General features: G+C 43.8%; 1 protein-coding gene across 3 annotated transcripts in view; it reads right to left on the minus strand.

Moving 5' to 3' along the window:
• The window catches only part of NEDD4L (NEDD4 like E3 ubiquitin protein ligase), a 309,137-nt gene that overhangs the window by 252,194 nt on the left and 29,475 nt on the right, over positions 1–27,468 (minus strand). The gene's annotated exons all lie outside the window — the stretch shown is intronic.

Consider the following 27,468-nt stretch of genomic DNA (forward strand, 5'->3'; position numbering starts at 1 on the left):
GAAGGATGTATCCGTAACGAAGACGCTCATGAACAAACCTGCGTGTTCACCAACAGGGCACATGGGAATTCTGCGTCGTAGCAAGTGCTGTGTGTTGGAACTTTTTGTGATTCTGTTGAGCTTCGGGGAGCAGTTCATAAATGAGAAGGGACGTGACTAGTTAATGATGCCGAGTAAACAAAGGGCTGCAGGATTGTACAGCCTCCAGCATCAAGTACATTCTTTCTGCTGGGATGTCATACCCAGTAACTAAGTTGGCAGCAGCTACTCTGAAAACGAGAGAGATAAAAAAACAACAACAACAACACCTGAGTAAAAATACCTAAGAGGCAGCCATCATCCACAGGTAAAGAGAGAAAAGGCCTGTCCAGACAGCATTAACGAAGAAGAAAGGAAACAGTCTGTATATGGCCCAGGCGAGGGTGTCGGGCAAACCAAGAACCGCGTCTTCATCATTTCAAACACATTTAAAGGTAACTATAAAGTGATGAGAATGATTTTTCATACTTACCGACCAGTCAGCTTAGAAGTTTAGCGCTCCCACTATGATACGGCTTCCCAGGAAAGAGCAAAAATGGCTGACTGCTTCCCCATAAATAAAGACTAACGTGGCTGACATCCCAACTCAAAAATATGCTTAAATTTGAACATGATAAAAAATGAATTGATTGCATATTACCTTGAGCATAATTTATTCTAGATGGCAATAAAGATGGGCTGTTTTTCCTGCTCAAAAGCAAACTGGGCCTGGATATATTCCTACGTCCTGAATAATATATGTGATGATTTAAATTAGCATCTGGAACCGTGACCTTAAATGTATCTGGAAAAAAACACAGCACTCAGAGAAGAGGCAGTTCTGCAAACACTTAGGACTAGGAAAATCTGAGTTTTTAAATTCTTAGTTCATTCCTCAAATATTGACTAAGCACTTGATCTCTCCTAGGTATCGGGAACGAGGCGATGCTTCTTTCCCCACTCCTGGAACTTCTTTCTAGATGGAAGGAGCCCCGACCAGCATCGTCCTCTTGCATCACTCACCCTCACCGGCTCCACCCACGGCAAGAAACGCCAACCTTGCCTTGAGTTTGGATAAGGAACTGACTGTGTGTGCTAAGCCAAGCCCCTTCCTCTGGTTCCATCTTACCTGCCATATACAGATCTATCAAATGACGGACCCTCCACTTGGGGAGGCAGGCTGAGCCCGTGCTGGCACTGACCAGAGTGGGCATGAGGGGCGGGGTTCAGTCTGCCCAATTCCACATCGCCAAGTCCACTGGTCAGGCCATATATAAGCGCATTTTCCTGTGCAGCGCTTTAGCTCGAATAAAGATGATGCTTTGGTCTCCCCCTGCAAACTCTTCTATTATTTCTCTGATGGACGTATTTACCAGAACCCCTTGAACACCAGCACTGCGCTACTGCAGAGGACAGAGGAGTTTAGAGGCCAGGGAGTGGCTCTAAATTTAGAGTGCAAAGGTTCATCTGCAGAGTGTATCTCAAATGCAAATTCCTCAGACCTAAGACCATAAATTCTGATGCAGCAGGCCTGAGAAGGAGCTCACAAATCTGTACCTTGGACAACCGCAACTAAACCGAAACCACATTTTGGGAAAGCCTTGGGGACACTGCCTGGACCTCTGAGCTTAAAAAACACAGTGTGTTAATAATAAATCTGATTTTCCATTTCTGTACAATGAAATGATTTTATGGTTGATTCAGTGACCACAGAAAACGCTCACAGGACAAGACTACAAGTGAGAAATGCAATTCTGAGAGTGCTAAAACATGTGTGGCTGTGTTCAGTCAGATGCTAGCCGAGACGCACTGTGGAGGGTGTCTGGTCCAGGCACGGTGACCATTGAGAGGGGACACAGCAGTTAGGGGGACAATCTGACAGTACTGGGTATGATCAAGTTACCCAAAAATTATTAGGTCTCAATGCAAGTCCCCTGCAACAACCCCCATCTCCAACCCAAATGTGAAGTTAACAAATGCAGGGGATTGTCCTGGGCTTGCCAAAGAGACACACTGCATTGATTTTTCTAACCTTTTAGCAGCGGGAAAAGAATCATATTCCAAGATCTATAATGTCGAGATTGCACAAAAGGTGAAGTTAAACCAAAACTTGCTAACTTCGTATTAATAATATTCACAGACGTGCTACCATTTATCAACGTGCAGCTCATGTCCCAACTGTCCCAATGGCACTGCCATGTACCACATCTAGGATGGACATTCTCTCCATTTAGGGAGCTATTAAGCACATTTAACAATGAAAATGTAAGTCATTCTTTCAAAGGTCCTAAAATCCTAAATCCTCTTTCTCGATTGGGACTGTGTCACAGCCCCCTCCCCCACCCAAACCCTGGAAATTAGAATCTAATTATTTCTCAAGAACTTCTATAATTATGATAAACCTTTAAATTAATCTGGAGAAAACTCCTGGGCTGCCCCTGCAGTATTTTAATGTCCTGCATTAATAAGAAAAAACAAAAGGTGGGCCAGTCCAGTGGCTCAGGTGGTTGGAGCACTGTGCTCCTAATGCCAAGGTCGCCGGTTCGATTCCCACATGGGCCAATGAGCTGTGCCCTCCTCAACTAGAATGAAGTTAATGAGATGCTGCTCAGTTCCCGGGTGGCCAGGTGGCTCAGTTGGTTGGAGTTGCAGCATGGGCTCTCAACCACAAGGTTGCTGGTTCGACTCCTGCAAGGGATGGTGGGCTGTGCCCCCTGCAACTAACAACGGCAACTGGACCTGGAGCTGAGCTGCACCCTCCACAACTAAGATTGAAAGGACAACAACTTGACTTGGAAAAGTCCCGGAAGTATACACTGTTCCCCAATATAAATCTTAAAAAAAAAAAAAAAAAAAGGTAACCCTTTGTATTTCCTAAACTGGTATTAATAAAAAACCTGAACCTAGGCCAATAATTAGTTCCTTCTCTCCTAAGACTGCTTTTAATTACAAATGAATTCCAGTGGGGGCTTATACAAATTCCCAGAAGGTAATTCCACTCTGTGGTTTTAGAGCACCTAATGTGTGCCCAAAAGAGGAAAAAAAAAAATCTAAGGTCAGTACCAATAGGAATCCATCAACCAATTTCCTAATGTCAGACAGCCTAAGATTAAATCTATCACTGTGGTAGGCAAAATAATGGCCCCCAAAGATGTCCATGTCCTACTCCCTGGAACCTGTGACCACCTTAAATTAAATGGGAAAGGGAAATTCAGATTGGTAATCAACTGATCTTAAACTAGGGAGATTACCCTGAATTATTCAGATGGGCACAATGGAATCACAAGGGCTCTTAAAAGTGGAAGAGGGAGGCAGGAGAAGAGTGAGAGGAGGTGTGACTTCAGAAATGGTCAGAGAGATGCTACATTGCTGGCATTGAAAATGGAGGAAGGAAGCCATGAGGCAAGGGATGGGTTATCCCTGGAAGCTGGAGAGGGTGGGATAAGGGGCCATGTTCCTAGAGCCTCCACATTTAATGCAGCCTGGCCAACACCTCGGTTTTAGGCCAGTGAGACCCTCATCAGATTTCTAAACTACAGAAAGGTACAAGGTCTGATCATTAAGTTCGCGAACTTGTTGCAACGATGTTGCTAACCTTTTTGATATCAGAGGGATTACTCATTATGAATTTGTACCAACTAGACAGTTAACCAAGTTTACTATTTGGAAGTGAGTGAAAAAAAGCTGAGTGAAAAAGTTAGACGACCTGAACTTTTCGCCAACAATTCATGGCTCTTGCATCACGACAATGCACCAGCTCACACAGCACTGTCTGTGAGGGAGTTTTTAGCCAGGAAACACATAACTGTATTGGAACACCCTCCCTACTCACCTGATCTGGCCCCCAATGACTTCTTTCTTTACCTGAAGATAAAGGAAATATTCAAAGGAAGACATTTTGATGACATTCAGGACATCAAGGGTAATATGACGACAGCTCTGATGGCCATTCCAGAAAAAGAGTTCCAAAATTGCTTTGAAGAGTACACTTGGTGCATAGCTTCCCAAGGGCAGTACTTTGAAGGTGACCATAGTGATATTCAGCAATGGGGTATGTAGCACTTTTTCTAGGATAAGTTCATGAACTTAATTGCCTGACCTTGTATGCTAATAAATGTGTTGTTTTAAGCCAATCGGTTCAAACAGCCACAGGAAACCTATTTTAATGCTACAGAATGTCTGTGGCTCCTTTCTCTCGAGTACCAGAATGACTTCTAATTATGTTAAATGTTATACAAAAAGATATGCTGGAGTTTAAAAAGCAAGAGAGAAAAAAGACAGACTTCAAAAAACTAATCCCCAAATTAATTCTGACAGAAAAAAACAAAACAGAACACCTTTACCCTAAAAATACTGCCTGACACAGCAAAACTGCCACTAGAAGCCACACTTCAGCTCCCCATGAAAATAAACAACAAATTTGCCCAAGTGTTAGAAACTTGTGAAAACACATTTTCTAATTTGGTTGATGAGTTTTAATTATGGAAGGGTCACTCAAATACTTGTTTAAGAGAAAATATGGCCCTAAAAGCTCAAAGATGGTTTCTGCCTTGTCTTTGCCGGTGGGTTTTTACCAACAAACATTAAAGGAAATACTCTCTCAAGGCAAGCATGCAATGGGACCTACTGCTGGCATGAGAGCAGGCATATCCTCGTGAAGAACAAAGAATCAAGCCAGGCTGCTAAGCCCCCCCCCTCCCCCCCATAGTCTCAGCTCTTACCTCCAGCATCCATTCTTGCCACCACTCCCACCCTACACCTGCAATCCATTTGACACGCAGCAACCAGAGTGATGTTTTATTTTGAATCGGATGATCCCACTCCCTGCTTACAACCCTTCAATGATACCTCACTGCATCTTCTTTATGATTCATTCGAACGTTTTGTTGCGATATAATTGACATAACACGTGAGCTTCAGGCGCACCACATAATACTTTGATATATGTATATCTTGTGAAATATTCACCACCATAAATCTAGTTAACATCTGTCACCTCGCAGTCTTTCTTTGCATCTCGAATAATGTCCAAGTTATTAACACACCTACAAGGCCTTGCCCCATCTGTCCTCTCCCTTGGATCTCCGATCCTCCCAGAGTCCCCAGGTTCCAACCACACTGAATTTATTTCACTTCCTCTAACCTGCCAGAGCTTCCTTGGCTTAGAAACCCCCTCCGGTTGTCACAGGATCCTTCCCCCTCTCCCATAAGCCCATGGCCCCTTCCTTTATGTCTCAGCTCTAGTGTCACTTCCTCACAGGTCTTTCCGGACACATTCCCCCACCAAAAAGAAAGTAAAACTTGGGAGCCCCTATCCTGCCCCTACAGAGAATCCATTCCTCTCACAGCCCTGTTAAAATGTGTAACCCCATATGCCTTTGTTCCTTTAAGGTCTGCCCCCCAAATAGGCCCGATACTCCATGAAGACAGGGACCCTGCTCAACACCACAGACTAGTTTCTCTAAGGCTTGTTGACTGAAGACATGAACTCCAGAGGGTTCCCATCTTTACAACCGCGCCGATCTTTAGAAACCCCCGAGCTTTACAACATGAATATTCAAACACATATACTGAAAATACATTTGATCATTCCCACCACAAGCTGAAGTAGGCTCAAGAATGAAGGCAAACAGGACGCACCACCAAAGTTCCTCCGTTAAGTGAAGCGATGGGATGTGAATTTTGTGCTGAAACGTCATTCTCATTTCAGTTTAAGCATGAAAGTTGCTCAAACAAAAGCCACTGGACTTACCAGTTCATTAAGCCGAAGAACCTAACACAGAACAAAACACCACATTTTAAACTGAGAATGCGGGTGTGGCAATGGCAGGTAAGCATTTCCCTACAACTTATACATGCTGACACACACAACGCTGATAATGCTGTACAAAGCAATAAAAGCACGAGCTGCAAATGAAAGAAAGCATGTACCAAGACAAGAAAGCAGAACTATGGTATATCTAAGTTTCCTCCTGGATGATCTAAAGCAACGTGTGTCACTCACTAGGATGGCTGTTATCACAGACAGATAACAACAAGTGTTAGTGAGGATGTGGAGAAATCGGAACCCACATACACTGCTCGTGGGAATATAAAATAGTGCAGCTGCTTTGGCTAACGGTCTGGCAGTTTTTCAAATGGTTCAACATAGAATTAGCATATGACCCAGCAATTCCACTCCTAGGTATAAAGTGAAAATCAATGAAATCAGGCTCACAGAATAACTTGTACAAGACGGTACGTGAATGTACGTGAATGTACGTGAATGTTCAGAGGAGCATTATTCATAATAGTCAAAAAGTGGAAACAAGGCAAAAGGCCATCAACTGATGAATGGATACCCAACTCTACAGGGGTCAGCACTGCTTCCATCTTTAGAAATCACATGGTTTGACTTTAGAAACCATATGGAGTACACTGTATTCCACACAATGGAAGATTATTCAACAACAAAAGGGAATGAATTACGGAGATACGCTACCACAAAGATGACCCCTGAAAACATGAAGCTAAATGAAAGATTAGATTCCACCCACAAAGGACCAGATAGTGTATGATTCAATTTAGATGAAATCTATAGAAACAGGAAGTAGATCAGAGGTTGCCTATGGCTAAGGAGGGGGTGGTGGGGAAGAATGGGAGTGGGCTTTCTCTTTGGGGTAATGAAAATGTTTCAGAATTGTGATGGTTGCACAAATCTGTGAATATACTAAGAGCCAGTGAACTGTGCGCTTTAAACAGATGAAATATATGATATGGGACTTATATCTCCATAAAATTGTTTTAAAAAAAGAGCACGAGAGCGTCTGACATTTAATTCATTTTAAAATACCTATGGTGAAAGGATAACAGTGACAAAAGACATGTTTCGGGTCGCAGCTACATTTACCTACCTATGTGCGCACTCAACACACATACACAGGCAAAAAGTAGTTAAAAATGATTTATACCGTGTTTCCCCAAAAATAAGACTTAGTTGGACAATGAGCTCTAATGCATCTTTTGGAGCGAAAATTAGTATAAGACCTGGTATTATATATTATATAAAACCCGGTCTTATAGTAAAATAAGACCGGGTCTTATATTAATTTTTGCTCCAAAAGACACATTCGAGCTGATGGTCCAGCTAGCTCTTATTTTTGGAGAAACATGGTAGTTTAGAAAAGGAAAATTAACAAGGTTCAGCCTCTTATAAAAAGACAACTTGAGTCAGGAGGGGCTAACATCTCAACACCGTCTTAAAAGGCAAAAACAAAGGTTTCTTTCTCAATGCAGGCCCATCATGGGTCCACCCAGGCACCACAGCCGAGAGTGTTAGTGAGTCTTGCCTTGGCTCAAAATCAACAGGAGTCTTACCTGTTCACTTTTCAATTCATCAGAGGTGGTCACATGACCACACCTGGGCTTAGTGGGGCAGGAAGATGTAATTCCTACATCTATCCTGAAGAAGAAAGGTCCAAACGTGTGTGAACAATCTCAACGATACCCTCGCACCAAATCTCCAGCTCTATTACTCCTCAGGGTCAGGTCTCTAGAGAGACACGGGCACTGCATTTACTGTCCTTCCATACGCACATGGGTCCAGATCCAGCGGCTGGCCCATGATCCAGAAGGACGTGTTCTGTCCCCAGGCACCTCCAATTCAACCACCCTAAGAGCACAGTATCTTAAGATCAACAATCTTAAGATCACAGTATCGGCTTGCCTCCCCCCCTCCCCCCAGCCTCTGCATGAATGGCACCGTTATCCACCAGACACCCCAGCTAGAGACCCAGTCATTACCACCCCAGCCACATCCATCCTGACACAAACCACCATCGACAGTTCTGGAGCTGGTCCTCTTCTCCAGGCTCCTGTAGCTACAGCCCAAGTTCAGGACCGCAGTGTCACCTGGTTCATCCCCAACTCTTTCTAAAACTCTTCCTGTCTCCACTCTTTCTCCTCTCCAAATCCGCCTCCACGCCACCATTGGTCTAGTCTGCCTCAACTACAAATATCATCACGTCACTTCCCAACTTAAAATCTCTTGGTGGCTTCCCATTGCCTATGTGATCTGCCCCCTTTTCATGTCTAGTCTCACCTTCCTCCACTCTCCACCCCCCACATGTCATACTGATCCCTAAACTGCTATTTTCCAACCATGCCACGCACCCTCTCCAATACCACTAGACTTCTTCCCATGCCGTCACCACTGTCTGAAATTATTTTTCCACTCTTCTCTGGGTGATGAATCTCTCCTAAGAATTCAGATTTTAATGCAAGTGTTTGCTCCCCTGTGAAACTCTTCCGGCAAAAACATCCTCTCCTAACGCAGCCCTCTTCAACACCTGCCTGGCAACAGGAGCACACGTGGTGCCCAGCACCTATCACACCCTCCTGGTCTTGCCCACCTGGTCTGGAAGCTTGCTGAGGGCAGGGGCCTTGATTTTCTAATCTCTAGCAATCGACCATGACTGGTTCTGACTTTGTTGTTGCTGTTGAATGCAGGAATGAATCCAAAGGTCTTCTTCTTTAATAAAAAAAATAAACTTTTTAAAAGACTCCTCATTTGCCCAACAGTACCTTCCTTCACGTAGTTCTACCTTCTGGATATCATCATGATGGGTGCCCACCACGGGAAAGACACGGTGCTAGAAGTTTTACATATATTACCGCATGCACACTCTGCACCAACCCAATGAGAAGCGTCGGCCCTCCCTTGATGTCAATACTGCCTCTCAAACAACGGGAATGTGACTTCAGGTGGTGACAGTGATGGAGGGGGGAAAAGACAAAGAGAAAGGGAACTATATACCTGACCTCATTCCAAAATGAATCATTGAAAACTTGGGGGGGCAAGGTTTAGGAAAAGCAAATCAGAGAAAAGGATAAAATGAGACTTGGGGTTAAGTCGACAAATAAAAGCCAACCAACCAAGGAGCACAACACATACGAGGCCTGACAATTAAGTTCGCAAACTTGCTGCAACAACGTTGCTAACCTTTTTTGAGCTCAGCGGGATTATTCATCATGAATTTGTACCAACTGGACAAACAGTTAACCAAGTTTACTATTTGGAAGTGCTGAAAAAGCTGCATGAAAAAGTTAGACGACCTGAAATTTTCACAAACAATTCATGGCTCTTGCATCACGACAATGCACCAGCTCACACGACACTGTCTGTGAGGGAGTTTTTAGCCAGTAAATAAATCACTGTATTGGAACACCCTCCCTACTCACCTCATCTGGCCCCCAATGACTTCTTTCTTTATCCAAAGATAAAGGGAATATTCAAAGGAAGACATTTTGATGACATTCAGGACATCAAGGGTAATACGACGACAGCTCAGGCCATTCCAGAAAAAAAGTTCCAAAATTGCTTTGAAGGGTGGACTAGGTGCTGGTGTCAGTGCAAAGCTTCCCAAGGGGAATACTTCAAAGGTGACTGTAGTGATATTCAGCAATGAGGTGTGTAGCACCTTTTCTAGGATGAGTTCGCGAACTTAACTGTCCGACCTCGTAGGCCCTGACTGGTTCTGAATCTTCCCGGTAGCCAGATCAACATTAGCAGCTTAAAAAATGGGCCATTAACCATTTGCTACTGTACTGATTTACAATAATACCCCCACGCATGTCATCATGAGTAATTTACCCACTTTCCAAGAAGCACCCAACATGATATAATTAAATAGTAAACAAGAATCTTCTGCACTGGCTTCTCCCTTTCTTTTGTTTTCCCATTGACACTTGCTGCAAAGTAATTGACAAGGGCAGAACTAAGCATGTGAAGTTTTAAAAGGCATCTGTCCTAGAATTAAAATGCATATTATAGACAGAATTTTCATTTGTGAAGTTTTCTCTTTCATATCATTCTATAATCTACTGATTTGGGGGCATGCAAAAGTTTAATTGGCAAATGGAAGTTCGCGGGACCTCAGTGCCATAAGCAACAGAGTCACTTGTTACTCAAATGACACCGTGTTTCCCCCAAAACAAGACCTAGCTGGACCATCATCTCTAGTGCATCTTTTGAAGCAAAAATTAATACAAGACCTGGTCTTATACTGTATTATATTATATAAGACCCAGTCTTATAGTAAAATAAGACCTGGTCTTATATTAATTTTTGCTCCAAAAGACGCGTTAAGAGCTGATGGTCCAGCTAGGTCTTATTTTCGGGGAAACACAGCACTTGACACTGGGTAAACCGAGAAACACTGATTTGAAACCCCAGCCCTCACTCCCCAAAACAAAGCTTTGGCTCTTTCCATGACCGGGCACTCCAGACACCAAATGCAAATGAAACTAAGAGAACAAAAACCGAATTCAGAAGGCACAGATTGCAAAAGCCTTGTTCTCAGTTCAGCCATTCACAGACCCTGAGGGGGACATCGCCCGAGGAGAAACACAGCTGAGCCACACGGAAGCCGTGCTCCTTTTACTACCAGAAACATTCTATTCCACTGACCCAGTCTTTCTCCGTGATATTTTTCCTTCTCCTGGTTGGCTCTATCACACTGAAAATTGAACATGATTCCCTGTTGGCAGTTTTTGAAGCTGTAACTAAACTTCCTAGACCTCAAGTCAATTGTTTCTTGTTCGCACCCTCCAAGGAGCTTCTTACTCCAATATCCACTTCCATCAACTCCTATATGAGCAACATGAAGAGGAAGGTGTTTTCTTCAGGTTTCACTAGCCAGCCCTGCTCCCCTCCCCACCAAGGTTTTCTTTTAGGCTTTTCCCACCATCAGAGACAATCTGGTTTACAAGAGTCAAAGTCTCTTTCCCCAGTGGAGAGATGTGGAATATTTAAGCCAAACTGTGACAACGGGCCTGGCCAGGGACTCGGACGGGAGGACTGGACAATGCTCTTATTGTGGAAAGGGTTAACCCTGCCCGTAAAACCGAGTTTAGGATAATGGCCTGGGGTGGAAAGAGCGCAGGAACGGTCTGTCCCCTTCTGGTCTGTTCACTAAAGCCACAACTTTGCACCTTGGGAAAAGTCCCTTAACCACCCAGTATCTCTCACAAGCAGGTGCCAGATCATCTTCATTACACTGAGTCATGACTCTGGCCTCTAGGAGAACTGGCTTCAGGAAGCTTCGGTCTCACATCATAATCCTCAGCTTTCTAAGGGGAATGTCAGAATTACCCAGGAGGCTAAAAGGACCTTAATGACATGGCCAGCCCACGGGTATACCCCTCACCACCCCACACCAGCCAGATGACACCACCCTGCTCACCGCAAAAACTCCAGCGTCTATTCCAGGAACCCACAGGGCTAGGGACAGTCCCTCCTTCAAGTGGCCTGAGAAAGCATCACTCCAGCAAGCTGCTCTCTTTGTCCTGGCTGCCAGGAGACTCGAAGTTACTGGAAATCCATTTTTTCATCCCTTCCTTCCTGGTTCTTGTTAATCATTCTCATTTTAATTGGGCCAACGCTTTTATTATAAGATGTCTCAGATTATTTTCCATAGCCGCCCGCATATCAAGCAACAGAAATGGAATACTACCGCTCTTACCTGGGGCTGCTTGTCCTTGCAAAGCTTTTCCACGTTGGGTATGGGGGCGCATGTGACCCCTCAAACCATTCCTAAATCTCAGAGCTCTGAAGGGGCCACTTCTACCTCTTAAGGTCTACTTCAACCGCCCAGGTCGGATTGTCCAACTCTTTCAATGTACCAAGTAATGGATGAAGTAGGCCTCCTGATTAGGACGAGATGGATAGCGCCCCTAGCACTGTACAATGTGGCAGCCTTATTTTTCATGCATAAATGACAATGTCCTTTAACATGGGCTTGCCCTGAGTGGTCACGTGGGGACCTGAAATATACCTCTTCCACTCTAACAAAGAAGAAAGCTGTGCTGGGTCAAAGCAGACATTCAACAAGTGTCCGTTATCTTTGCTTATTTTGTCATAAAAATACTTCAATATTTATGACCAACTAATAACAAATGCATTCAAAAACATATGCCAAGTGCCTGGTATAAGGAAGGCACTGTGCGAGGATCTAGCAGGAAAATAAAGCTGAAAAAGATAACACAAGTGCTGGCTGGCCCTGAGGAAACTGCTTTATACACTACTGACGTATATAATGAGTCAAAATAACTGGAATCTGGACAAAAATAGGGCCGAGATATTCAAAGACAATCCCAGTTTCAGTATCTGAAAATAAGTTCACCTGACTCCATTGTTATCATATGTCCCAATCGGGAGTGAGGGAAAAATCACCATCACAACAATAACACATGCTGGAAAGGCCTCGTCGGGACAAGTAATCTATGGCCAGTGACCTGGAGTTTGTGGAGAATGTCTGCTTACGCTGCGGTGTGACTATTACTAACAAAACCCTGTGAGGGGAGGAGGGCATCGCCATCCGTCTTTTACCTGGGGGAGAACGAGGCTCAAGACCATGAGGAACTGGTAAGTTTTCAAGTGTGATCGCCATCTTCTGACACTCTGTGCCCTCCACAGGGAATGCCACAGACTGCATGTTGCGTCCCCCCATAATTCATGTTACACCCTCATTCCCACTGGATCTGGAGGTGGGTCCTGTGGGAGGTGATTAGATCACGAGGCTGGAGCCCTTGGGAATGGGATTAGTGCCCTTACAGACGTGATCCCAAAGAGCTCCCCTGCACCACAGGAGGACACAGTGAGAAGACGGTGGTCTGTGAAGCAAGAAGGGGGCCATCACCTGACACTGAGTCTGCCTGCACTTTGATCTTGGACTTCCAGCCGCCACAACTGTGATAAATAAATTCCTGAAGTTTATAAGCCTCCCAAGCTATGGTACTTTTGTTATAGTAGCCGGAACGGACTGAGACAGGGAACCTAGAATAAAGGATATTAATTTCCTGTGGAGGGGCTCCGGAAGTGATTCAGGGAAAGTGTGTGGATCTGGCCCTAGAAGATTTGAGATGATGACAACGATGATGATGAGACAGCAGCAGCTAAAGCCTCTAAGGCTCAGGACCCCGACAGGCTAGGCACCGTTACTATTCCTATTTTACAGATGAGGAAACTGAGGCACACACGGCTCACACAGCTGAGAAGTGGCAGAGCCAGGTCTCCAACCCAGACAGCTGGCCTGGGGAGTCCCTGTTCCCAACCACTCAGGACAATGACTGAATCTGCATTGCTCCACAATCAAAGGCCTGGAGGCTGAGTGTGTGCTGGAAATGACAGGAAGCAGCCCATGAAGAGGGAACAGAAGTGGAGCTGAGGCTCCAGAACAGCCTTCTAAGGCCCAGTCTGAGCCTCGTCAGGTAACATGGGATCTGAAGGGAACGGCCAGAGTGACGTCTGCCGTCTGCTTCAGTCCTTCCCACCCCCGCAGGATGGAATGGCACAATCTAACCCCCCGACCATCCTTTGCTGCTGGCCCTCCCATAAAGTGCATTCCAACACCACCGGCTGTGAGCGAGTTCCGTCTTCAGTTCTCAGTCCCCTCTGCTTGGCCCTGACCTGACACAGGAACTCTCCTCCCTTCCCACGGCCCTGCACGCTGCCGTCTGCCCCATTACTCCATGACCCTTCTCTCGATAAAACTAAGGGAGGGAGGGGAAAGCCACTCGGTGCTACTGTCGTTTTCAAATACCTCCGATTGCTCCGGTCAACTTCCTCCAGCATGCGACTGCCGCAGGTGGGTGTCTGAGACTACTCAGCTCTTCCCGTGACCACCTGCCCACCTGATTTTCTGATGTCAGCGTGTGTCTCTGCAGATGTTAAGGCCCTGGGCTCAACTAACCTTAAACTTTAGACAAGACATCATATGCTCCAGATAAGGAAGGGAGGATCCGTGCTCTCAGGCTGGAAACAGGTGAGGATAAAATGTGGGGCCCTATCTGACCTCTTGTTTCTGATGCCCTCCACCAATTCAAAGTAGAGCACTTGGCCTCAGGCTGTACTAGTTCATTTAAACGTGTTTGCTTTAGGTTCTCTGTTTACTCATCTTGGGAATGGAATGCTATGACCACTTGGAATGGGCCCTACTGCAAACTGTGGTCTGGCCAGGATTCAGCAGCTCTCTCCAAGTTCCAAACAGCTCTTAGGGCAGAGCTGACGCTAAAATATTATTTCTGACAGTGCACTACAATGGTCTCGTTGCCTTTCCATCAGAATAAAATGCCACAGAGTTGGAGGGCTGTGGCACAAGTCTTGAGGACAAAACAGACATCGTGCATTTGCTTTTACCCTTTTTTCTTTCTTTTTTTTTTTTTTTTTGTAATTTAAGGAAGAATTCTAAACGGTTTGCCTCCTGAGATACCAAGGCTTGGTTTGAAAGTGTATGAAGCACTGATCTTAGTGCTGTGAAGATTAGAAAGTTAAATGGTTAATGTGAAACCTGTAGGGAAAAAAATCCCAAACTTCTGACTGCCACCTGCTCTTCTTCTCACTTCAATTTACCACATTGATCAGATTTAGCAAAGCTACAAAGAATTCACATTCTGACATCCCATGATCTCTGGGTCTTCAAGACAGATCAACGGCATCTTTGTAAAGGAAACATCCACTACAGCAAGTAGAAGCCCGGAGCTGGGTTTTTAACCTATTGATGCTTCTTGTTTTAAACACAATTCACCACAATGTGAAATCTAGATTCACACTAAAGCCAGGGCGAGAGTTTTAGATGAGGATAACCACGCAATGACTTCTGTCAGCAAACCACCCTGAACAAGTCACTTACTCATTCAGTTATTCAAAAATCATTCTCCCACATTTTCAGAAACATACCTACTGGCTATAAGATGAACACAACACAAATAAAGAGCCACCAGTTGGTTAGAGCGTGTGGCTACTAACACCAAGACTGCCCATTCGATCCCTGCAGGGGCCACTTTGAGCTGCACCCTCCTTAAAACAAACACAAAAAAGTAAGCGCCACAAATGAACATGAGGTTCTACCAAGGAGTTCCCTTGGGGAAGAGGCAAGCTCATCCTAGTAAAAGGAGCCCCCAAATGCACACACTTGGCATTCCCCAGACCTAAACGCCTAAAACTCTACTTCATACAAGTCAAAGCTTTCTGGCAGAATGTAACATACAGGCACAACTTGTTTTATGCTCATTAAAAACCAAAGTAAATGGAGACCAGCCTTGAAAGTTCTCAGAGCAGACAAACCAGGTTAGTCATTAATTGAGCATAACTGTCCAATGCTGTAAAGACACAGCTTTCTCACTATAAAAGTTGCTTTGTAACGGTGCACACCTGAGGTTCATGCCAGCGTTGATGTGCGAAATGTCTTTTGGTGTGTGCACAACTAAATTTTACCAAGTGCTACTACAGTGATTCACTGGTCTTATTTTGGCTGTATCTGAACCTTTGACATTTCATGGCGCCCAAATGTGGTACCCAAAGAAGACAGACGCCTGCAACCCCAAGGGCAGTAAGCAAACCAGGTACCACACACACGGAGCCCTTTGAGCTCACTGCTCTCTCTTGAACCCAGGAGTTCCCGGGAAGGTCTCTCTTGGATCCGAGCTCCTCTCTCTGCCTTCTGAGCTTCCCAACTTTAGTGTGTGCAGACTTGCTTCTTCATTTGTTTGTTTCTGGTGTCTATTTCTGTTTATTGAAGATTCTTGTTAAGTCCCCCATCCTGTTCATGAAAGGGGAAAACACGATTCCCAGTGTTTGGAACAGCTGTTGGAAAACATGGCCCCTCATAGTTAAGCCGTAGGGAACCCAAAGGCAAGACAGGTTCCACCTAGTGCTTGCAGTAGGATAGTGTGTGGGGGTGGGGGGGGATGGGGGGAGAATGGCGGGTGGGGGGGGTCCAACTTTTGGATAATTTGGAATTGTAATAGCCATTCCGGGGAAACTTTGTTTTACACTAGATAAGTCCACCTTAAAGGGCCCCCTTGAAAAGAGAGGATCTCAAACCTCTCAGATAATGGAATGTATTCTTTGATTGGTATGCAGAAGCTTCTTAAAGAAAAACATGACTCCAAAATTGTTCTAAGAAGGATTCTCACTGCATGAGACTGGTCATCTGAGCAGCTACCCTTAACTTCTTCCATCTGCTAGCAACACCGTCTGGATCCAACTATTCTCTTGAGTTTTGTACCTGGGACATGGCTAAAATGTTTTAAAGATCTCTGTACAGATGAGCTAGCTGGGTCAGGCCACCTTAAAAACCTTTTTACTATGAGGAAGAATAGACTTCTAAATTTTTTGAAATGTATGTATAAGTTTGCTAATCTCCTAAGGATGCTAATATATGACAGGCAGTGTAACGGCCTGCTTCCTAGATTTTACTGGAAAGCAAATATTATAAACAGTTTGAAACGTTGGAAGAGCTGAGATTAGAGAAGGTGTGGCTGCCCACTATTCAGCAGGCTTCTGGGCTGGCAGACAAAGTGGGGAACAGGGTAATTTAAGAGACCTCAGTGCATCAGTTTGCAAAGCTAGGAAGGCACAGGATGGCGTGAATTAAGATCTGGGGCGTTTATGATAAAGCCTCACTAGGACCCTAAGAGGAGGACTCGCAGGGAGAGTAGTGAGAATCCAAAGAAGGATGCTTGGACCCCTCATACAAAGGAAAGTTTTGAATAATAATTACCCCAAAATGCCTAGGAGAAAACTTACCATCTTTCTCTGTCCCCTAAGGTTGAAAATCTTACCATGTCCTTGAAACACTGCCTACAGAGAGCCCAAAAGAAAACAAAGAGTAAAAGGTTTTTTTCCTAGACTAGAAATAATAAGGATGAAGGAAAATAGCTCTATATGAACAGCAGGATGTATGTTGTCAGTAAAAAAAAAGGTGTGAGGACTGGAAATGCATTTTTGGGGGAAAGCAAAAGAGAAAGTAACTTTGTCGCAAAGTAAAATAATTGTTTCCTTTCAGGAAATCTTCCTGGAAAACAAAAGATTTTGTGTCTTGTCAGGATAATTTCCTGTGTTTCATATCAGGTCTCTGATTATTTAAGGTGGCTGAGTCTTCCTTACTAAAAGAGCTATGGTGTTTTTCTGTGTTGTTTTTTTCAACTATATAACTATCTCTTTTTCCCTGCAGTCTTTGTCACTTTGGTTAAACGGATAAATAAGTATTGTCTCACAGTGCCCTACGATCCTGTTTGATATTTCTGACAACCCACCAACCAACCCACCCCTTGCTAGCTGCAATCGCCCTTGCTAGCGCAGCCATGGCAGTTATATCAGTGGCCAATGGCTAACTGGTTACAGCTGATGGCCAACTAGTCACAGCTGATGGCCATCTACTACCCGCGCCAGCACCTTTCCCCGTGAGGCCGAGAGCCTGGAAACTGCTCTCTGGGACTCTGTCCCCACAGTGTCAAAGCATTTATTATGTTTGGAGAGTGGGGGGGAGACCTCTTCTCCAGCAAAAGTTGTGCAATGTCGGGCCTCTGTTACAGCATCACCATCACACAACATGAAAGCACTTGCTGAAGGAGGGCGGGGCAGGGCCACCGGTTGTGTCACACTTCTTTACAGGAGAACTTTCTTCAAGTGAAAAATGAACATACACTGTGGTACCGTGAGGGTCTCAGCTCCATTTTGGGTGAGGAGGCAGGATTTTTTCCCTGGCCTGGAGATAATTGTTTGGCTAGTCCTGCTTTTCAAGACAAACCTGCTTGGCTGCAATACCGGTTATAAGAGACAAGAATAATTACGAAACTCACCAACTGTGATACATTGGGAAGCTGAGTAAGAACAAGTGAACGTGATACGATGTCTTACGTGTTTCTTACCACATGTCTTGCTGTTATTCAAGATCACCATGAAGCATAAACTTCTTGAAAAACTCCTCTGTGCAAACACCATTCTAGACACCATAAAATTTAAAACTCACTATACTCAGCAACACCCACGTGCCCAGGAGCTCATGACCTATAAAGAAACCCACCACCAACTGCATTTCATTGAAATGTCCTTTGCCCTGGCTGTTCACCTTAAAACAGAATCTGTCCACATGTTGCTATAACACCATTCAAAGCCGGGAATACATGCATCTCTTTTCTTTGGTACCAGGAAGAGGATTTTTTTTTTTTTTAATCTGTGAATTCTTAAATTCCACATAAACTGAAATTCTGGCAATTGGCATAGCAACATGCGTAACAGTATCACGTGTGTATTTACATTCAGACAGAGTCTCATGCCACAGTGCGTTAGAACACAGAACAGCAGTTAAGAAAGCAGATCCTAGCGGCTTGTGCTTGGATGAAAACCCTGGCTCCTCCTTCTCCTAGCTCCTCGAGCATGGGCAAGTTACATAACCTCACTGAGACTCAAATGCCTCTTCTGCAAAATGGGGATAAAACTAAAACTTGCACTCTTGGCTGGAGTGAAGAAGGTTAAAGGAGTGAATCTGTGTCAAGCCCTGGGCAACAGGGACAGGTACAGGTAAACCCTCAATGAAGGCAGCAAGTATTAGCAGTTTATCATTCTACAGAGGGCACCAACCACACATGCCAGTCCCCTTCAGGTAACTGACACATACTATCTCATTTCACTCCAGCTTCATTTTATAAATGAGGAAGTAGAGGTTCCAGAAGGTTCAATAATTTGCCCAAGGGCAACGAAATGCAAATGAACTCAAAACTGAAGGGACGCCAAAGCCTGAGCTCTGTCCATTGTGCTGCACTGGACGGCTCTGGAACCTTCCTTCCTTGTGCCAAATTCCAAATGCTTTCTCCAAAATCAATCATTCCTATTCATGACATTGTCTCCTGCCTTATTTTTTCCTACGAACAAACTACAGAATTATGAAATAAAACGTGGACAAGATGGCAATATATACCGTGTTCCCCAAAAATAAGACCCAGCCGGGCAATCAGCTCTAATGCGTCTTTTGGAGCAAAAATTAATCTAAGACCCAGTATTACATTATATTATGTTACATTATATTATATTATACCCAGTCTTATTTTACTACAAGACCGGGTCTTACATTAATTTTTGCTCCAAAAGACACATTAGAGCTGATGGTCCAGCTTGGTCTTATTTTCGGGGAAACACGGTGTGAATTAGGCTTTCTCTGAAACCAAGACTTTCAAATACTGGAGCAAAGGTTAATGTATTTTCTTTCTACTCATCTGCGAGCTGTCTCATGCATTTGCACGCCTCTGTGTCCACAGCACCTAGAACACAGTACAGCAAGCAGGAGTTTAATAAATAGTTGTTGAATTCAAGAATACCTGGCTTTCGTCCCCACAAGTAATTTGGAACATCTCAGAGCAAAATATCCGGTAATAAGAACAGAAATATGGCAAATCAACATAATTGCCATCCTTGAGCAAATTTCACTTTCAGCTCCTTCATAGCCAGGACAACAATGAAAAAAAAATCAAGCTTTTGCTTACACTTTCTGGGGAAAAACACTTCTCTGAGAAATTATAAAATGGACACTGAGTAATAAAATAAACAATGCCTCCATTGCATGTATACAAAAATGCAATGATGAAGTTCACGTGGAATCCACTAATAAAAGCAGAGAGAATATAAGTAACATTAAACTTCTACCTGTTGAGGCCTATTCTAGGAGGAGCTTTGCAAACACGGGTCAAATGGTAACAAAATAGCAACCCAATTAACATAACAGAAATTAACCGGCCTGTCTTTAAGGCAAGCCATTCTCACTGGCATGCCACAATCGGGTGAGGTGTGTCACTGAATTTCATAAAGAATGTGCTAGCCAGCTTCCACGATGGCCCAGCAGGACAGTGAACTTTGGCCTCCTGAATTATACCCTTGTGTAAGTTCACCTTCCACACAAAGTAGCACTGATCTACAACTAATAGGATACTGTGAAAATGACAGTGTAACTTATGAGATTATCTCATTTAAAAAAAAAATAAAAAAAACTTTGCTGTTTTCACCTGGCTCTCTAGAATCACACATTCTGAGAAAAGGAATAGCTGTCATACTAGTGGAGACAGACATTCAAACAGTCCCACGTGACAGGAAACTGGCTTTCTGCCAACGAGCACCAATTTGCCAGGCATGTGAGTCAGGCAAGTTGGAGCAGGTACTCCAGCCCCATTCAAGCTTTCAGATGGCTCTAGCAGCCTTGACTAATGGACTGAAGGCAACCCAGGACAGATCCTTCGCCATAATCAGCAGGCTGAGCCACTCGAGGATCCCTTGACCTGCAAAAACTGTGTGAGATACTAATGTTCAGAGTTTTCAGCCTCTAATGTGTGCTGCAGCAATAAATAACTAATAGGCATTTTGGTGAGTGGAATTGGTGTGCGGCTGTTAAACAAAAAAACAACAACAAAAAAACACTAAAATATATGAGTGGTTTTGGAACCTGGCAGTGGCGAGAAGCTGGAAGGACTTAAAGAGTGTTAGTAAAAGCCTGGAGAGTCCTGAGAACGCTTAATACGCCCCTTAGTAGAACCCTGATGGTCTTTCAGGAAGCTGTGAGTGATGGTGCCACGTGAGAGAAATGTTATTAGCAGCTGGAACAGAGAGAATCCTTGTTACATAGTGACAAAACTTTGGCAACACTGTTGCCTGCTGTAATATAGAAGGTAACAAATGTATCAAATGAAACAGTGGTCTAGCTTTGGAGACTTCGGGTGGAAGTGCTGAAGATGCCCTCCTACAATGTGTTCGTTAAGGCCTTCAAAAATCTCCAAGGCAGAGCCTTGGGAAAAGCATTCTGCAAACATAAAGTGTTCTAAGAAGTAAGGGCGCTGTGCCTCAGCAGTTTCAGCAGAAGCCCAATGTACAAAACAGCTTATCTCGAGGAGATCTGCAGGTGTGGTGTCTGTCTAATTATGTGAATCCCAGTAACATTTCACAGGACAACCCCAATATTTGTAAAAGAATTATTCTGGCAGAAACATCATCAGCTTGGATTGAAAGGCACAGAGATAGGACAGAATAAAATTCTTTTGGCAAGAAGCTGAGACATCTAATTAGCTAGAAATAGAAACTGACTTTCATAGAAAAGAAAGGGTGATTGTGTGACATAATAAATATTTATTGTTTTTAAATGCTAAAATAACTAATAATTTTTGTGTGATGTGGCAAACAGAAAAGAAAAAAAGGCTAAAAACCAAGGGACTCAAGAATTTTTCTCTAACATTTTTACAAAATAAAATTATTTTCCTAAATGAGTAATGTATTTATATGGTTCAAAAAATGTATAAGACACTGTGAGGACAGAGCCAGGAGTGCAGTTTCCAGGCTCTCGGCCTCATGTGGAAAGGTGCTGGCTCAGGTAGTAGATGGTCATCAGCTGTAACTAGGTGGCTATCAGCTGTGGCTAGTTGGCCATCAGCTGTAACCGGTGAGCCATTAGCCACTAATATAACTGATGCGGCTATGCTAGCAAGGGGGTTGGTTGGTTGGCAGAGAATCGGATGGCAGCTTGCGGATCGTGTGTCTCCAACCCCACCGCCAGTGAGAATATAGTGGTGTGACTCCCCTATCTATGGCTCCGTGGGTGTTCCTTTTTGGCCTCACCATGTCCTGCGTTCTGGTGTGGGGAGCGGGACCAGAGACTCCGCATGACAGACACACTCTAGAAACATCCCTCTCACCCTGACCCACATCCTGCCATTCCCCCTCTAACACACACACACACACACACACACACACACACACACACACGGAACCACTATTGCTAGGTTTCTTGAGAATCCTTCCAGTTTCTTTTTGTAGACACATGCAGCTGCGAAAACGTCCTACACGCTCTCCTCTGACACAGCTGTTAGTACTTTTTACCACTATTCTGTATCTCAAGGAGCTTTACCTGGAGAGCTGCCTCCAGCTCTTTTCAATGCTCCATTCTCTGACAAGGGAGAGTATAAATGACAAATGCCTTACAGTGCTCAATGAAGTCAGAGCCAAGGGTTTTAAAGGATTAAAAGTCAAAATAAGATATGAAATTCAAACTGCAATGTCTACAAGCAAAATTTACCCAAACCATGGAGTACACACCCCTATGCTCTGAAGGTTATAAACAAGGTAAAAACCCAAATCAAAATCAGTCAGCAGGAATCCTAACCATCCCTTGCCAAGGAACCGCTATAAAATCTGCTAAACTGTACAACATAAACTAATGTAAATGATAAACAAATACACTTGTCTCCATCCAACCCCTGGGGTCAGCTTCCTGAAAACTTAGGAAAATCTGTGGTTAATTAGAGTATAATTTAAAAATTCCTTTTTAATGGGGGGTAGGGGACTATGGCAACGGTTCAGCTTGGAAGCTATGAAAGCTGTCACACTTTTTCACTTTAAAAAAAAAAGACAACACACTAAAGAGACCATCAATAATATTTTACATACCATACCTTATCAAAAATGGGACCTACATGTTCATTTACCTGATTTCCCTATTTCCCGTGATTGCATTTACAAATGTCCAGGCTCAAAACTCTGAGGACATCTCAGACTCCTCAGTTCTGAACTTGCCTGTGCAAAGTCTGCAAGCCTTACACTTCCCGTCATCACCTTGCCCACTCGTTTCCTCCCTTCCAGCCTCTTCCCTCTGCAGCACATCTGCAAAGCAGTAGCAGCATGGATTAATTTCCCCGAAGCTTTCAGTGCGTCTCTCAGTCCATCCACCCCCCCACACACCTCTGCCTAGAGGACCACGTGCACCCTGCAGGCTGCTGTACCCACCCATCCACATCGGACCCAATCCCACATTTCCATACATACCTCCCCACTGCTGCCAAGCCTTTGGCCCTAGAAACATTTACAAGGTCCCTGGCCCACTTACCTTTACCCCTGCGTCTCCATTTAGTTCCTCAGCTCACCCTGGTAACCACTGTTACTATGTCCCCCAAACATTCATATGCTGGAGCTCTAACCCCCAGTCCCTCAAAATGTGGCTGTGTAAGGAGGAGCCTTTACAGAGGTGACTAAGTTAAAATGAAGCCATTAGAGTGGGCCACAATCCAATGTGACTCATGTCCTTATTGAGGAAAGAAAGAAAAAAAGAAGGAAATTTGGATGCACAGGAGGACCCCAGGGAAGCACATACACAAAGGAAAGACCATGCGAGGACATTGTGAGAGCAGGGCCATCTGCAAACCAAGGAGAAAGGCTGCAGGAGAAACCAACCCTGCTGACACCTTCATCGTGGGCTTCTAGCTTCCAAAACTGTGAGGCAACAAATTCCTGTGGTTTAAGCCCTCGGTCCATTGCACAGGCAGTGCTACAGTGGTACACAGGTAATACTTAAGATAATAGCTGATGCTGAGTGTGTAACAGTCAGACTCCTGGATGTTGATGTACGTGATTGACGTGTTGTCGCATGGGATTCCGGGGGTGGAGGGAGTTCACTTCTAACGTTCACACTCTGGGGAGGAAATGAGACTTTAAAATCAGGTGGGCTTAAACAATGGAAACAACCCAAGTGTCCATCAGCTGACGAATGGACAAACAGAATGTGGCCAGGCATAGAACAGAGTATGACTCAGCAATAAAAAGGAATGAAGTACCAGTTCTTATTTACAGCATGGATGGAAACTTTACCTAAATGAAAGGAGCCAGTCACAAAAGGCCACATAGTGTACAATTCCGTGTGATCGTTGTCTTTTTATGTTCAGTCAATAGACACTTGCTGAGTACCTACAACATTAAGGCACCATGTTACATCTACATAGTCACTTATCAAATCAGAAGCCTTCTCTACCCTTACAAATTAATATATTGTGTGCTACTTACTTTCTACTTAGAATTTAAGTTCCTCATAAAAAATGCATATGCTCTTTGACTCATTAAGACAAACTCATAGTGAAGGACATTTAAAAGAAAAGATCATGATGAACAAAAATGCTTCCCATAGCCTATTGGTAATATGGAAAATATTACAAACAACTAGACTCCAAGACTATGTAACAGACAAATAACAAGAGAACATCCGTACAATGGAATGTTTTACAATCACTTACTAAAGCATTTTTTTAAAAGGGAAATGCTAATTTTTATCCATTAAAAAGGCAGTGTAAAAAATGCATCAACAGACCGTCAATGTGTAAAAGAATATTCATTAGAAAACAACTAGAAGCATTAAAGATTTTGACATTAGTTGGCTCTGGTTGGGTTATTTATGAATTTTCCACCCTCACTTTTCCAGTGATGAGCACATATCCCTTAAAAACATCAGACTGTTTAAGAATTAGAGTTTCTAAGTTAAATCTGAAAGCTTAGGAAAACAGGAGTCCAGGGAGGGGCGGTGACTGCAGGTTGGGCAGTGAACACACAGGAGTCACCATTTACACTCAAGCTGGGGTTTCTGCTTTGTGTGCTTTCCATGTATTGTATTTCACAGTAAAAAGGTCCAAAACTGTTTAAGGTATGCTCCTTGAAGGCAGGGATCACAACTTAAATCATCACATTTCCCACGTCCTTTGCACGTAAATATATATACACCTAATACACACTTACTATGTACACTTAATAAACGCATCACTGACCAAGTCTTAAACTTGAGAAATATTCCATTAACTCTTCTGTGACACATAACTATTCCTGTTTTTGCTGTGATGGTAAAGGCTTGTAGACACGAGCAAAAATTCCAGGTGCCATGAAAATACCACCTGGTATGCTACAAAGTATTTCTTGCATCTTCAATTGAAAGACCAACTTGCACTGCCAACCCTTGGAAAAGCCTTATGACATGCCACCAAGTAACAGAAGATATATGACCAAAAGGTAAGAAAAGCAGTGTCCTGGAACAAGAATGAACAATGGAATGTTGTATGATACCAAGGAAGGAAATCAATAAATTATGAATACAGTACACTTCCCGTGCTAAATCTAAAACTATTTTTCAAAGTCCAGATAAACAAATAGCTGGGATTTCGAGTTGCACATTTAGTCCTGGGCTGGAACCATTTTCTGAACAATTCCTTTCTCAAATGCAAAAGATGTATTGTATCACTCTTAAGTCTAAATAGCCTATCAAACACCAGGAGAGGTTGCTAGATTAGGTAGTTGCTGCCACTGTAATGCAGGTGTTACTGGGGAAACATGCAACTTGAATTCTATGCAAAACAGATTTGTTAAGGAGAAACTGCCTAGAAAATGCAGGAAGTTCCTCACAGAGTTTCCAATCATAATTGTTTCTCTAATAATTAAGGTAAGTAATACTCTGAGGCAGGTATGAGGGTTCAACCTGTACTACACAGGTTCAAAAGAGTCGGAAAACAAAAATAAACAAAGCTTGTAGTTCACATCAGGGTAGAGGAAGACATGATGGTTTTATTTTGTTTTGACGATTCATTCCAGCATCCAGATTTCCACATGTGTTCCAACGTCCTTCTGTACAAATAATAAATCCACTGCTTAAAAATAGGGGTTGTGTTCCAAAACTTTATTTGCAAGCTAATTACTTGAAACTTGGAATCCATTTCCCCAAACACAGAATTTGCAAAGCTGGTCCACAACCATCTATGTAACTCACAATGTAGCTAAAATACCACAAGCTTTTTATTCACAGAAAGTAGCAGAGAACAATGTCAGGGTAATAGTCATTGCTACACAACAGCTGTAAAGGCCCAAACAATTTCAATTCCTGGAGTTCTGATGCTTAGGAGTTTGGTTGCTCACATTTCTCTGACAAGGGCTCCCCCACCCCAATTTTTCCTCTCCCTTCCCCAAAGGAAGCTTTTTTTTTTCCCTTCTTGAAAGCTTGAGAGACTGCTCTGTGGGACTGTTGCTCTCGCTTCCTGGCAGAGGTGGGACAGGGGCAGGGAAAACACACTTGCCCCTGATCTCCACCAACAAGGCCAGCCAACTAGTAGCAGAATGTTCTGTCACACATCACACAAGTTAGCTGGCCTGGGGCAGCCCCCCAGCTCTTGCTCACTCTATCCATTAGGGAATGACTGCTTTCGTTTTCCTTGCTTTGTACTTGATGATTAAAACAAACAAACAAATTTTAAAAATCTTCTCTATTTATAGCAACCAAGTGTGGCTCCTCCTAGCAGCATATGGGGACACTTTTCAAATAGGCAGCAGATGCAGGAATGAAGACCTCCCTGGTCTCCCTCTGCTGCTATCTAGAGTGACAGATGTTTACCCCGAAATAGCTTTTTCTTCCACAAATTAACGATCAGATAGCTCAAACTAATGAATATATTGCTTCTCACCTTTCTAGACCAAAATGTCTCTAGGGGAACAGGGATGTCTAATAGAAATAATTCCACTTTACTCTCCATATCAAACCCACAGGTTTCAGGTTATCCAACGTCGTGAGAAGAAAAAAACCTCAAAGGTTATCTGTCAAACCTAAAGCTTTTACCAGAACTCTAAAATGTGAGTGAAACACTGCTGGAGCCCAGTGGCTAGTGCTTTCCCCATCTAAAGGGAATCCTTCCCCATGAGCATTGCATCCCGTCCCCTCCCAGCTCCCCAGGGACCACCTCCGTGCCCCCCTCCCTCTCCGTTGTCACATTCTCTCAGCCAGTTTAAAACAGAAAAAAAACCATTAACTTCCAAAACTCCACCCACAGCAAAACAGCTCCTCAAATCCTACACACACGTGCGCACGCACACACATCCCATCAGCCCTCATCCCAGAAGCTCACAGGGCCCCCAGTGCCACAGCCCGATGGGGCCCAGTGCAGCCTCCTCAAAGACCACAGGCAGGGGAGGGGGCCAAATGGTTACCTGCATCCCATAAAGGTCTGCCACTTTCTAGCTGTGACTTAGGGCAAATCATAGACTCCTCAGAGCCTCAGTTTCCTAATCTATATAATGGACATAATAGTATAGTACCTATATTACAGGGTGTTATGAAATGTTTTAATGATTATTTTTAAAGTCCTGAGGACAGGGCCTGGAACACAGTAAGTGTTTCATGTTTGTTAAATAAACGAGAAAGAGGGTATGCACACGGCCATCCCTGATCATGCTTGTCATTACTGCCCCTCCACTCCCAGAAGCCTTTCTTCCAAAAAGCTCGACATCAGAAGAATGCTAAAGATGAATGGATCTCTAGGATCATCCCAGTACCTCCATTTTAAGATATGAAGAAACGAAGGAAATGCAGATAAGAGACATTAAGTAGCCTGCCCAAGGATACATTATAATTAAACCACAGAGTTGAGCCAAGACTCCCATGGAGATGACTTCAGCAGCATTACCTGCAGCAAAACCAGCAGAACACTCATCCCGAGGTATGCAGGACGTACACCTTACACACTCCGTGCAGTTACTGGGGTCGTAGCACATTGCCACACTCAGCCCCAACTGCTTCCTCCACCAGGAAGTAACAAGAACACCCAGCATTTGGAGCTGTACAGTAAATGTTACCAACATTTTCCCACTCGTAGTCTCATTTAATCTTCCAACAGTCATAGAAGGTATTATTTTTCCTCAACAGTAGGTGTGAAGTGAACTGACCCATGCAGAAATGAAGTCCCGTTTCACCCAATCTGACCCAGGAATCTTTTTATTCCCACCTCTTTCCCAGGTCCAGTGCAAGCCCTGCCTCCCCCCTGCTCTCACCTCACAAAAGATCTCCCCCCCACCCAGCCCGC

Source organism: Rhinolophus sinicus, linkage group LG09 (genome assembly GCF_036562045.2).
Source record: "Rhinolophus sinicus isolate RSC01 linkage group LG09, ASM3656204v1, whole genome shotgun sequence".
NCBI classification, from domain to species: domain Eukaryota; kingdom Metazoa; phylum Chordata; class Mammalia; order Chiroptera; family Rhinolophidae; genus Rhinolophus; species Rhinolophus sinicus.